Raw genomic sequence first — 14,892 nt, 5'->3', positions numbered from 1 at the left:
TCGCAGCATCTTTCAATTCGGCCAATACAAAAAATGTAATGCCTTAAACAATGTAAAACAACTCATTCCCTTGCCACCCCGCTATGCTAATGCTATGCTGCTCCTAATGCTCAATCCACAAGCCTTTACCTTTCAGTTTTTGAGGGGAGCTAGCCCCTCCTATGCCCAGCTTTCCAGGTGTGTGTGAACACAAACATCCTATGCCCAGCTTTCCAGGTGTGTGTGAACACAAACATTGGCTGATGATTGGCTGATCACCCCATAGCGATGATTTGATTGGCTGAGCAAAGTACATATTGAAGATAAAAGTGAATCACGGAATGTAATGTATGATAATGTATGATGATATGAGCGTGCAACCCAGGGTTGAAAAGACCTGAAATGTCTCAAGGTGCCTGACGACATCAGCAGCTGGGACGAGAAGGCTTTCAAGTATCTTGCGAGTTTTCTCAAGGTCAGACACTGTCTCTTTCATCATCAATTCGGTGTGAGAACGCCAAGTGTCGCAGTCAACTTCACTGTGTGGTTTAGGGAGCTTTCCTGAAAAGGCTCTCAATCTCACGGTAGAGTGAGGATGGGAGGGTTTGTCCCTGACTTCGAATAATGTGCTCCACCACAATCTTTTGCACTTCAGGTGGATTGAGCTCACTGGGGTTTAGAGTCAGGGGGGTCCTTGATCTATGTCGCACCCTGTTGAATATCAGTCGGGCCTGACATGGGGGAATGGGCAGTATTGATGGGAGATATGGCAGGTTTAAAAGAAGGGGAAGTGACAGACAACTGTGACGGTTTGCTGGGCTCTGCTCTCGGATCAGGGTTCTCTGTAGATTTAGAAGTGCATTGCTCAGTGGGCTCACCACCAATAGACCCTGCTATTTGTGACATGACATCCCTCAACACTTCTTCAAAATCCTTTCCACTCAGCTTGGCTATGCCCTTTAACTCGTCAAGGTAAGTCTGCGTAACATTGCTCCCCACCCTTTGTGTGTAAACTGCTGCTAAAGCCCTCACATGGAATGTGACATCAGGATTATCTGCAAATGGTTGACTGTATGGCAAACGGGGTTCTAATGCTTGTAAAGCGGTGCCGCTGTCAAACTCAACAATAATATTTTTATAGAACTCTGAGTCTGGGGATGAAATTCCTTATGAGTGGTTCAGAGAGCAGCCTGCGGTGGAAAACACCAGATTTACAGCAGTCTATGAAATTCCCAGAGCAAACAACTGCCCTGATCCAAGCTTTCAAGATAAAACGGAGACAATACATGACATTGACCTACCTGATGTTGCTCCAGGAGGAGATCACTTACATGATGATGCCTAGATGGTGAAGAGTACCTACCTGATCCCTTACGCAGTACAGAAGTGAGAAACGTACCTGATGTTCCACCAGCCGCTTCTGGTGATGAGTACTTACCTTCTACTGCTGATGAGACAACTGAAAAGGATAAAAACACTGAAGAACTTACCGAAGTATACTTACCGATGAATGTCCACGAGACTACTGAAGAGGAACCTCCTATCGATGAAACTTCACAAACTCCTACAAAGGATGTCCCTGTGGAAGAAAAGGAAACGGAAATTGAAAATGTTCCAGTGGCAACTGATGATGCAGTGCCAGCTGAAGATGCTGAAACCGATGGTCAAGCAAGTGTTGTCCGACGTTCAACAAGAAACAGAGGAGAACCTGAAAGATTTCAGTATTCAGCTCCTGGGAACCCACTGATATCCCTTGTCCAGTCCTTATTCCATGGTCTGAGCACCGCTTTCACTGAAGCCTTAATGGAAACCAAAGCCAAAGACACTTACCTCAGCCCATTCCTAAGACCTGATAATTGCTCACCCCATCCCCTTAAACCTGTTACCAAGCAGCCGTGCCAAGGCACAGGGACGTGCATAGATTCAAGAGGGGAGGGTGTAACCCAGGGTTGAAAAGACCTGAAATGTGTCCCAAACATAATGTATATTTTATATGGTGAGCCATATTAATTATATTAAGACACTATAGTTAAGATAAGCTGTCAGGATACAAAGGGTTAATATATATATGATTAATCTAAACTAAAGAAAATGTCAACTAAGTGAAGTCGTTATTTTGAGATGAGTGCTTTTATTTTGAACATGACACTTCCTGTTTGAGCAAGCTAAGCCCTGTGTGCAGAACAAGTGTGGGTAAAGCCAGAGTGACCTGGTGTCGAAGTTTGTGTTTGTTGGAGAGATACCCATGGTCAGGTTTTTGGAAACCCTTGGAGTTTGATTCTGCTGATGTCCAGCATGGCGAGCTAAACCCACGGAGATGAACCAGAAGATAACAATTGCATGCAGAAGATTGGAGCGTTGATCCGCTGACTGTCTCGATACCCACACAATCCAACTCACTCAACAGTGTGGTAGGAAAATCAGAACTCCACTGCACATATTGTGCAGTAGGACGAGTACACACACCACCTGACCACCCCACAGTGGTGTGAACTGAACTATTAGTGGTGAATCAAACAATTGGTTCTACAGTATATGCTGAGTGCACATCAGTAACAGAGACTGAAGGGAATTTGATATGTGAATTTAGATATTGGCCAAATAGGATTTATTTTGTTTTGATACCCGGGTCTGTATTTTCTATTTGAATTGAATTGAGTAATTGTATGTGTGTTTCATTATTTTTCTATTTCATAATTACATTTATTAATATTAAAAAGGGAAGTGTTCACAGTTCATTAACTTCCAACAAGAGAGAAAACTGTACACTGGTGTTTATTCTGGTACCTGGCTCCATAGTCGATCATAGCACTTCTGGTAACTAGTCCAAAACCCAACATAAATATAGCAGGTATTTATATTTATGCTATAGCCATAACCCCTCTATTGTAACGGGTCACACAGGTTACAAGCGCCCCTCACTTCACACAAGTGTGATTTTTTTATATACTTCAACACAAGCGCAGACAAACATAAATCATGGGCAAGAAAGAGAGATTACAACCTGGGACATCGTGATAACATGCTCAACATCCATCCATCTACAATTTACAATTTAGGCATTTAGCAGACACTCTTAATCTACCACTGTGCCCACTAGATTTATTCTTTTTAACAACCTGCTAATAACCTCAAGTCATAAATCAACACAATATAATAATATTTCCAGACGGATCCATGGGATTCTGTGGAATCCTTGAGGCCACCAACTCATCAATCCATGCAAGATATCAATACAGACCAGGATGACACTGTGGGGGAGCACATGTCCACCTTGATAAAATGACTGTGTGTGTGTGTGTGTGTGTGTGTGTGTGTGTGTGTGTGTGTGTGTGTGTGTGTGTGTGTGTGTGTGTGTGTGTGTGTGTGTGTGTGTGTGTGTGTGTGTGTGTGTGTGTGTGTGTTGGGGTGCAACCATGCATCTTCTCATTTGTCTCGTGTGTCGTCATGTGTGTGACAGGCCATCAGTCATGATGGAACCTCCATTCTGGGTCTCAGGTGATTACTCGCTGCAAGGTGGTCCACAGGGAGGAGAGATGGAAACTATGAGGCAAGATGCTTGTGAGTGAAATATGGACAGCAAGAGAAAGAGACGGGATAGGCTGGCCCAGGAGATGGACTGACAAAGAGAGAGAGACGGGAAGGAATGAGAGAGAACAGGCACATGAAGTGGAAATCGGAGATCGCACCAGTACAGTAGTAAGTGTAAGAGTTGGGGAGACTCTGCAGCAATAGGAGGTCCATGCAGAACTTAAGGTTAGGCTGACTACATGGTTATGTCCACCAGACAGAGCAGAGCAAAGATGATTGTTTTCACCTCTGTGTTTGTCTGCAGCTAATCTCATACTAGTGAAGGGTCAATACTAATTAGCATCATATTTCTTTTGTACGCTGCCAATTTGGGATTTCATTCATAATCTCACCATCCCTCCATGCAATGGGACATGTGTCTGCTGGGCTGTGGAGTGCAAATCCAGCTGTACGTCCAGTCATCCCCTCCAGGGTATGGAATCTATTACTAGTGAGAGAGCTTGCGTGCTCCGACACCACTGTTTCACGAGAGAGAGAGAGAGAGAGAGAGAGAGAGAGAGAGAGAGAGAGAGAGAGAGAGAGAGAGAGAGAGAGAGAGAGAGAGAGAGAGAGAGAGAGAGAGAGAGAGAGAAATAGGATACAGAGTGACAGCGCACCTATGCATGCACATCGGACACAGAGAGGGAAAGAGAGCGGGCGAGAGAAAGGATATTATTGTTGATCCACTGAGCGCACCTTTATTGTATCTATTGAGTGTCCTTGGCAACGGGGCTGACAGCTCATTGATCAGTGCATGTGAGCTGCTTAGTGTTAGTGCATGTGAGCGTGTTCGTGTTGGTGCATGTGAGCTGGTTAGTGCATGTGAGGGTGTTTGTGTTAGTGCATGTGAGCTGGTTAGTGTTATGTTGCGCTAACACGGGCAGATGAAATGATGCAGCCTACCATTCATTGTCAATGGAAGCCAGCGACATGACACAATGATGCGTGTAGCTGCTCCAAATCAACTCACAACGCGTCTTTGCATCGTTCCATCTGCCCGTGTGAACCTAATGCATTAGTGCATGTGAGCTGGTTAGCGTTAGTGCATGTCATGTGATTATAACGTTCTCTTGAAAGTTTTGTCCAATATGATATGCCTTATTCACAAGGACCAGTTGCTGGACTGTTCCATTATGTTCAATATGTCTCTCAGTCTCATGACAGATGGGTTGGACATAATGTATTTGATAGGACTAAGAAAAATCCTTTGAAAGAGCGGATACATAGCCTAAATTTTATCATTACAATCCACTGGGTTTTCTTCATTTTTATTTTTATAATCGTGGACAAGGCTACTGTTGGAAACTTTGTTTCACTAACTTGTATGCCACAAAAGAATAACTACAATAAAACAACTTTTGGCATTTAACCACCTTGCCTTATTTAAAATAACCGTCCTAGACTCAGTGAGTCATTACAAATGGGGGCTCGTCCTGTACAGAGGGGCATCATGTTTGGTGAAGGTGGTCGTCTCGCCTGCGCAAGCTTGTGAGTCGAGCCCAACCGCTTTTGCTCGTTCATGTATTGTTGCACTTCCAGAGTTGGCCACCAGGAGGGCCGAACTTCACTTATCCCTCTCGGTTCTGCATGGGGGCTTGGCCTAAACACACCAATAGGCAGCATACCTCATGAGTCATGTGTGTTCACCGTACTCTCTCTAATCGAGATGAGGTGGGTTTTTTGGTCCAGACCATACTCTGAAAGGCCTCTGGCCGTCTCGGTCCAAAGACACAGGTGGGTGGTCTCCAGTCAGTAGAAAACTTTAGGGGGAACTTAAACAACCATAGTTAGTTCATTCATTAGGGGAGACCTTTTCTCTGACATTTAGGAGAACACCTGAAGTAACACTGGTGAATCCCATGCATGGCGCTGTTAAGCTAGCCACCTGGAAGTTGGAATTTGATTCAGGGTCTGGGGTCTGTTGATCGCTTGTTGATGGCGAAGGCAGCTTGTGTTTGTATAGAAGTCTGTCTCTCAATCTCTCCTGCAGTCAGTCCTATCGGAATGTGTCCTTACTTGCCCTTAGCAGAAATATATCCAGCAAAAACCTTTTCACCATAAATCAGCCTCATTTAATGTCCCAGTCTCGAACTTTACTGATGTGTTGCCAAATGATGTTAACAAGTGCCAAGAAGAGAGCATGTCCACCACACCAAGTCTTTTGGAGTTTGTGATTCATTAATTTGTCTCCAGGCGTGCATGAGTCACGCAACAAAAGCAGAACATTTTCTTTCTTTTAAATAAATTATGTATCTTGGGACACCCGAACCACACGCATTTGCATGTATATCAACATAACTTGGGGGGGGGGGGGGGGGGTGTGTGTGTGTGTGTGTGTGTGTGTGTGTGTGTGTGTGTGTGTGTGTGTGTGTGTGTGTTTGTGTGTGTTCCACTGTGGCAGGGCTTAACTGCATAGTTTACAGGCGAGCTTGGTGTCTTTGGAACAAAGGAAATCCATTCTCATTTATTGTTGGGTTATACTGGGAAGAATTAGGCGGTCTAACGTGGTGAACACTCACTCTCTCTCTGACACACACACACGCGCGCACACACACGTACACACGCATGCACCCATACACAGATAGAGAGCATTTACAAATGCATATGTACTCACAGACTTGTGATACATTATAGCCATTATGGACAAACATGATTTATTGATAGTGATTATGTGCTGTCCATATAGGCCTACCATCGTTGTTGTGCAGCACCTATCAAATTCAGAGCACTTTAGATCGTTTGAGGGCAACAGAACCGTCCGTTCCAGTATCATTAGAGTAAAAATATCTATTCATTATTTAAGACACAGCCATGGAATTCAAGGGGACACGAAGCTACTCACTTGTGAACAAATTAACTTGATTTAGAACCGTCACCGACAGTGCCAGCTGGTGGTGTGAGTATTTGTTATTTGGGCTAAATTGGGTTTAGTTAATGATCTTTATCGGAGGCAACTCGCATACCCTGAACGGTAACACCTGATTTAAACGCAGCTAAACAGAAATAGCACATCTACAAAGTCAGAATAAGTTACAGCGCAATGCTGTAGATCAGCTATTTTCGGTGCACAATATCCGTGTGCAACTATAACTCAGGCTTTATATCTTAAGCTTTTCATTGTGTAAAAATCACACCCGTGTGAACTGAGTGGTGTAAGGTATTATATAGCCTGATCAGCTGTGTTCTGATGTAATGTCTGACGTAATGAAATCAGCATCAACCAATCAGCATCAACCATGCTCATTCTTTTTGCACAGACAGACAGACGTAAAGCCAGTTGTAGGAGTGGTTTACACCACTCAAAAATAGACCCAAAGGGACTGTGTGTATGCTATTCCATCTAACTAATTATGCAAAACACACCCCAATCATTTTAATTTGCTACTTGCAACTTCCACAAGTTGCAGCTAATAGCCAAGCTAGTTAGCCCACTTACCTCAACTAGCCTAAAGTGTATATATTTGGTTGAAGCATATTATATATATATATACACTTTGAACTGATTAATATAAAAAATGATGTGTGTATATATATTTGGTTGAAGCTATATATATATATACTTTGAACTGATTAATATAAAAAAAAAATTTTTTAAAAACAATTACGCTTTTTAATCATGCTTAGTTTCAGGCGTGCTGATCAGACCACCGATCAGGCCCAGTGGATGAGAAATTTAGATTTAAAAACTAATTTAATTGAAATTTTAATTGAAAAAAGAAATAGCTTTTCAGGTCAGATATTTATATGCCATTAAACATGCGATTAATTTTGATTAGATTATTTTTTTAATTCAAATTTACTACAACTGTTTCTGTATGTTTTTCCCCCCAGTATGGATGAGCTAATGAGCCTTTAATAATGCTGATTGATTAATTTTCTTCCCACATTGTTCACAGCATTAACCGTATTTTTGTGAATTTTCTGGTGTGCCTTAATACCAGACATTGTAGAGAAGCGTTTCCCACACTGATCACAATGATAAGGTTTCTCTCCAGTATGGATGCACTGATGAATCTTTAATGATTGTGCTCGATGAAAACTCTTCCCACATTGTTCACATGTGTAAGGCTTCTCTCCAGTATGGATGCGCTGATGAATCTTTAATGATTGTGCTCGATGAAAACTCTTCCAACATTCTTCACAGCAGTAAGGTTTCTCTCCAGTATGTTTTAGTTGATGTTGATGTTTTTAGTACACAGGCTACAGCTGTAAGGCTTCGCTCCACTATGGATGATCTGATGAGACTTTAATCTCCTTAATTAAGTAAAACTCTTCCCACATTCTTCACAGCAGTAAGGTTACTCTCCAGTATGTTTTAGTTGATGTCTCTCCCATTCGGGAGAAGTTTTTAGTACACAGGCTACAGCTGTAAGGCTTCGCTCCACTATGGATGATCTGATGAGACTTTAATCTCCTTAATTAAGTAAAACTCTACCCACATTCTTCACAGCTGTAAGGTTTCTCTCCAGTATGTTTTAGTTGATGTCTCTTCAGATGATCCATTCGGGAGACGTTTTTAGTACACAGGCTACAGCTGTAAGGCTTCGCTCCACTATGGATGATCTGATGAGACTTTAATCTCCTTAATTCAGTAAAACTCTTCCCACATTCTTCACAGCAGTAAGGCTTCTCTCCAGCATGTTTTTGCTGGTGTGTTTTTAAGGCTAGGCATTGAGGCGAAACTTTCATAACACTGTCCACAACAGTAGGGCTTCTCTCCAGTATGAATGCGCTGATGAACCTTTAATCCTGCAGATTCCCAAAAACTCTTCCCACAATGTTCACAGCAGAAACGCTTCTTTCCAGTGTGTTTAAATTCCTGGTGTCTCTTAAGACTAGAATTTTGAGTGAAGCTTTTAGAACACTCGTCACAGTTATAACAATTCTCTACAGAATGTGTTTCCTTGTGTATCTTCAGACAACTGTTTGGGTGAAGCTTTTATCACACTGTCTGGTCACAATGATAAGGTTTCTCTCCAGTATGGATGCGCTGATGAGACTGAATGATTGTTTACCCTTCAAACTCTTCCCACATTGTTCACAGCAGTATGGCATCTCTCCAGTATGGATGAGCTGATGAGACTTCAATCTCTTTAATTCAGTAAAGCTCTTCCCACATTGTTCACAGCTGTATGGCATCTCTCCAGTATGGATGAGCTGATGAGACTTCAATCTCTTTAATTCAGTAAAACTCTTCCCACATTGTTCACAGCTGTATGGCTTCTCTCCAGTATGGATGAGCTGATGAGCCTTTAATGTACTTAATTGAATATAACTCTTCCCACATTGGTCACAACTGTAAGGCTTCTCTCCAGCACTGTGTTTATTGATTGGGCCATAAACATGTCAAGCTTGTTCTGTGCTCGTTAGTGCTCTCTCTAAGCAATTACAGCATGACAGACAGGCACCTGTTTGCCTTTCAGAGAGAGGAGGAGGAGTGTGTTTGTACACACACAGACTTGCCTAGTATACCTTTAAATATGTTATGTATGTTCATACATGAAGGTGAATAGTCTGTAAAAGTAAAACATATCCACTCGCTAAATGTGAATTAACCGCACAATCGCCACGTCCATTCACATATTGAGTGGACGTGAGTGGACACGCTTTAACAATGTTTATTCAGACCTGGGGAGATTTATTTTTAAATCATGCATGTTTTGTAGCTGCTCTTCGCAGACCAACAAGTCCAGCCCAAATATTCCACAGTATGTGATGGTGTCTAACACCTGTTTCTCCCATTAACCATTCTACGTCCAAACTACATGCAGTTTCTGTCTGCTACAAACAAACTGTAGAGCAGGGCTTCTCAAAGTGGGCGCTGTGGCACTTGACACAAGTCCAGGGGTGCCTCAGAGTACTGATAATTATTTGGAATTGATTTAATCTATGTCACTTCAGTTTCACCACTTCTCTATACTTAGTGAAACCCAAGTTAAACTGTTCTTGGTGCGTTCCTTTTCAGCCTATAGTACACGTGAAGTCTCTTCACCAAAAATAGCTGATCAAAAGTTCACGTTGTGACACGCTGTGACATGTTAGGAGATTGTACTGTAGATTGACTATTTTTGGTAAATGTTCCCTGAGAATAAAAATTCTGGGGTTTAAAAGTTATTTGCAGTCTGTCCTAATGGAAACAAATGTTATCTCCAGTTTTCATATAGTGACATTACTGTATCTTTGGGGGAAAGATTTATATATTTACATTCATATGACAAAAGGTGCTATAAAGTAACAATGTAATTCAGGGGTGCCCTGGATGAAAAAGTTATTTACATGGGGTGACCTGAGCCAAGGGCCTTAAGGGCCCTATACTAGATCATACGATAAACACAATTTTACAATGATGAAAAAAATATATATCATTATTATCACCTCCTATAATATTTTCTGTGTAAAAAGGTTGAGAACCACTTAGACTAAATATTTACAGTGATCATATTACAGTACCTAGACTTAATGTTTTCAGTGATCATAAGAAAATACATACATATTAGACTTAATGTTTTCAGTGATTATTAAAAAATCACTGGTTCTCAGTTCTCCTCTCACACTGATGGAAACTTTTGGACGGATGTTGGTAGTCCTGGACATTGAATGACTTATGAATAGCTCCTCTAAAATAAAAAGAAAGAAAGAAAAAAATGTCCCTGATCAATTCAGCTGTCGTTCCAATCATGCATTAGAGCTAAGTGTCCTCCTCTCTGGGTGTTCCCTGTTATGTGTCATTCAAGTAGCAGATTCACACGAGAACGAGACAGGGGGGGTGGGGGGGCGTGGGGGGAGCTAGAAGGCAACAGGTGTTCGCATCAATCACACTGGCAGCTACAAAGCTACAGGGCACCATTTATTTTCAATGGAAGCCACGCAGCGACGTGAAGATACAAGGATACATCCAACGTTTGTAGCTGCTACAAAAGCTACAACAGCTACAAAGATACAAAGCTTAAAGCTACAAATTCTTTAGCTACTGTAGCTTTGTATCTTTTGTATCGGCCAGTGTGAATGCTGCATTAAGGGCCTTGCAAACGGGGAGCGATAAAACGCGCCTATAGTTCATTTTCAATGAGACCTGCGTTTTTGCTCGGAGAAGTCGCGGTGCGACAACGCAAGCGTATTTACGTGAGAGCATTCCCGTGAATTTGTTGCGCGCGTGCTCGTTACGTGCACACGCCCACGACTCACCAGACCTGGATTCTGTTCTTTTTACGCTTGCGTTGTTGCACCCCTCTTCAACAGACCAGGAGGAGACCTGTGTTGATCCAGGCAACAATTAACGCCTGCGTTCCTCGCTTCACGTTTGCAAGGCCCTATAAGTAAGGGAGGGATGGAGGATATGATAAATACTAGAACTTGGGGCCGCTCCGCGACCCTCACCTCTAGCGCCACGCCTATAGTATGTGGCACCGCCAATTTGAGCGATATATGGGCATATATGGAGATCTGTCTGTTTGTCAATCCTTGTCCCAATTATGGGCATAAATCAAGATCCCTGATCGCTAGTATATGGCCATATATGGACCGGTAAAATTCAGTATACTCTGAGCTGCCCTATCCCATCCTATTCAGTTATGCACAGTTCACACAGGAAACATGCACACACACACACACACACACACACACACGCACACGCACACACACTTATCCTGATACAGACTTATACCTGCTGTCAACTGCAGGCAGCTATCGGCTGCCTCAGCCAAGCTATTAGAGTGTCTCTGTAATGCCAAGCTCTCCCTCTCAGAGTCTGTTGTTGTTCCGACCGGCTTCAAGATGTCCACCGTTATGCCTGTCCCCAAGCACCCCAAGGTAACATGTCTGAACGACTGGAGACCTGTGGCCCTCCTCTCAGTTGTCAGCTAAATGCTTTGCGAGGTTGGTGAGGGACTTTGTTTCCATGCTGCCTGCCATGCTGGACCCATGGCAATTTGCATACTGTCAAAATAGATCTACTGACGATGCAGTTGCCATGGCGCTTCACACCACCCTTTCTCACCTGGACGGGACTTGTTGTGTACGGATGCTGTTTGTGGATTACACTTTCTGCCAAGCTTGACACCAGGCCTGCACCCGACCACGTGCAGCTGGCTACATGGATTCCTGTCGGGCCGTTGCCAGGTTGCCATGCACAGCTCCAACATCATCAAGTATGCTCACGGTGGCCCGGCTTAGCGGTCCAGCAGGCACCTTGGCTGGTAAATCAGCATGACAGTGTGTTGCGGGTTCGAGTCCCGATCCCACAAACTTTACTGTGTGACTTCCCCCCCATCTCTCTCCCTGTTTCGTGTCTACCTTATTGTAATCGATCAATAAAGGCTAAAAAGCCCACCAATGCGGCCTGCTCAATACAGGGATGATGTCAGATCACTGACATGGTGGTGGTGTCATTGGGGGGGTCAAGCTGACCAAGGAAGCTGATTGTCGACTGCAAGGCGCAAAGAAGAGAGCAAAGTAGCACATCCTCAAGATATATCTATTGCTATCAGCACTATCGAGACATCCTGACGAGCTGCATCATTCACCACCTGGTGCTCTCGACCACAGAGCCCTAGAGGGTGGTGCAGACGGCCCAGCACATTGTTGGAGAACTGCGCGGCCTGGTATTCCTAAATAACCTAAGTATATTATGCTTAAACGGTTAAACCTAACCTTAACCTCAGTAAATCTATGCCTAAACCTAACCCTATACCTACTGTAAACTTAACCCCAACTTAACTATGCTTAACCCTAAAATTATTTCTAACCTTGTTCTCAGTAAAACAAAGTATAAAATGATGTATATGACTGGACTAGATACATGATTCCCATTCATTCTTATGGATATTTTATATTATTTGCTATTTAAAAACAGAGGAACTATTCAGGTAGCTTGCACTAAGGAATTCCACACTCAAACTTAACGTGACATTAAAGTGTAGTGTAAGTAGTAGTAGTTGTAGTAGGAGTTGAGATGGGTTGCAGTACAGTACATGCACTAACACAGGGGTTCTCAACCTGTGGGTCGCGACCCCTTGGGGGGGTCGCCAAATTATTTTGGGGGGTCCCCAAATTATTAAAAAAAAAAAAAAATCCCAACTGAATGGATGGAAAATCGAAAATTAAGAGTTTACATGGTACACATAGTACATGCATACACCTTCCTAATGATTATATCTGGTTTCAGTATTTATTTATGATATATTGTCTCTATTATTAAGGTTATTGTAGCAGTCAATTTATATTGGGGGTCGGGAGGGGGCGGGGCGGGGGTCCCGAGACATTACCAAAGCATTTCCGGGGGTCCCCGGCCAAAAACGTTGAGAACCCCTGCACTAACGCACACAATTCTTGAGACAGCAGTGATGGACAGATGCAGCACATTAAAAGTGTCTGATGAGAAGTTCAAGCTTATTAGTCATGCAATCACAGTGCCGGCATGGCATTTGTATTGGCATTCTCTTAATCAGATGAAATTGGAAAGGAACAGGGAAAGATTGTTAAGGCCTACATTTCTTTATTAAAGACTTTGAATAACAATTTGAATTTACAAAAGAAAGTCATTGGGTGTTGAAGGGCACAATATTTTGGGAAACTGATTGGCTTGTCATCGTGGGACTGTATTGTCTGCCAAATGTCCTTCAACCACCTTTTTCCTCTCAAAGGCTACTACTCCACTTTTAGAATGAGCAGAAGTTTAAAAGCACACTACCACACACTTATCTGCAGAATGGACCCAAGTGCCATCCCAAGGGTAGCAATGAGATGGACACCACCTGGGAAAAGGAAGAGAGGCAGGCCCAAAGAGACCTGGAGAAGATCAGTGGAGAGAGAGATGAAGGAGTTGGGATGGACCTGGGGCCAACTGCAACATTGGGCAGAAGACAGACAGCATTGGCGTTCGTTGGTGAAGACCTTGGGCCCTATTATGCATGTCTTAAGTACCAGGTCTTATTACTTAACTTAAGACCTGGAGGCGTGATCAATGCCATTTGGCTATTCTGAGTGGCCAAACAGCATTGACCACGCCTCCAGGTCTTAAGTTAAGTCATAAGACCTGGTACTTAAGACACGCATAATAGGGCCCCTTATGTGCTACCTAGCATGAAGAGGATTAAGTAAGTAAGTAACCACACACTTAAGGTAGATGAACATGCCAGATCTGCACATAATTTATGTCTTTGGGGCAAAAAATATATATATCCAGTCCCGTCCCCCCCCTCCCCCCTGTCTGTGTCTCTCTCCTCTCTCTCTCTTTAATCACCTTGCTATGTTCTTGTCAGACTCTCATTCTCACACCTTGTGCCATTTCCTAACACTACTGGAGGCCTAGTAATAACCCCTGCGGCGTACAGTCGTACACCCACCCCCAACCTCGTCTCACCTGCAGCAGGCCACATCTGGTCAACCAACATGGTAATACACGATTGTCACAGTAATACAGCTTATTGTCTCTTTATGCAACTCCTACTCCTTTCTCATTTGCTCATTAATGCATATGCAGAATGGATCCTTTATGAAGTATCCCTGCATACTGTATATCCTATAGTAGTAGATCAACCCTGCTATATGGCTCCGTTTAGCTCCACCGACCACTTACAGAATATGATCGCATTGCAGTGAATTTTAGCGCCTGATGATTGTGTGAAGTGATGGAGTACTGTATTATTCTGTCCTCTTTCAGTCCCTGGGGGGTCTTCTCCTCCTGTGTGTGTGTGTGTGTGTGTGTGTGTGTGTGTGTGTGTGTGTGTGTGTGTGTGTGTGTGTGTGTGTGTGTGTGTGTGTGTGTGTGTGTGTGTGTGTGTGTGTGTGTGTGTGTGTGTGTGTGTGTGTGTGTGTGTGTGTGTGTGTGTGTGTGTGGCAGTTGCATCATCTCCACGCTTACTAAACACCAACAGAATCAGCCTGCTGCTTTCTGAGGTCATAAAATCTAAATTCCTCAATCTATCAACATTTAGCTGCACTTCCTGTCCCTGTGGTGTTGTTAACAATATGAGGCCGGCGGGGCCAAGACGGGGTTTGTGCACTTGGCAGTCACTCGGCTGCTCTTTATTATTATTATCACACCCCAAACTCAAAAAACGCCAGCAAGACCCAGTGAACCTGAATGAATATTATTAGCACTATCCGTCAGACATCAGTAAATGTGGAGCTGTGAGAGGTCAATGGGTGGGTAATTACCAATACATCCATGATAAACAATTACTAACAAAGGCATATTTTCTCTTATTCCAAAGCAGTTTAAGGCCCCCAGTTGATGCGTTTGGAATTTCCGGCTGAATCACTCGTATTGAGTTTCTTAGAATTAGATGTGGGAGATGTGATAATAAAAGCATGCTGTTATGAAAGCCACATGTTAATACAATG

The sequence above is a fragment of the Electrona antarctica genome (genome assembly GCF_951216825.1).
Source record: "Electrona antarctica genome assembly, chromosome: 15".
Lineage (NCBI taxonomy): Eukaryota > Metazoa > Chordata > Actinopteri > Myctophiformes > Myctophidae > Electrona > Electrona antarctica.
The sequence above is the reverse complement of the archived record's forward strand: the minus strand, read 5'-3'. Positions refer to the sequence as shown.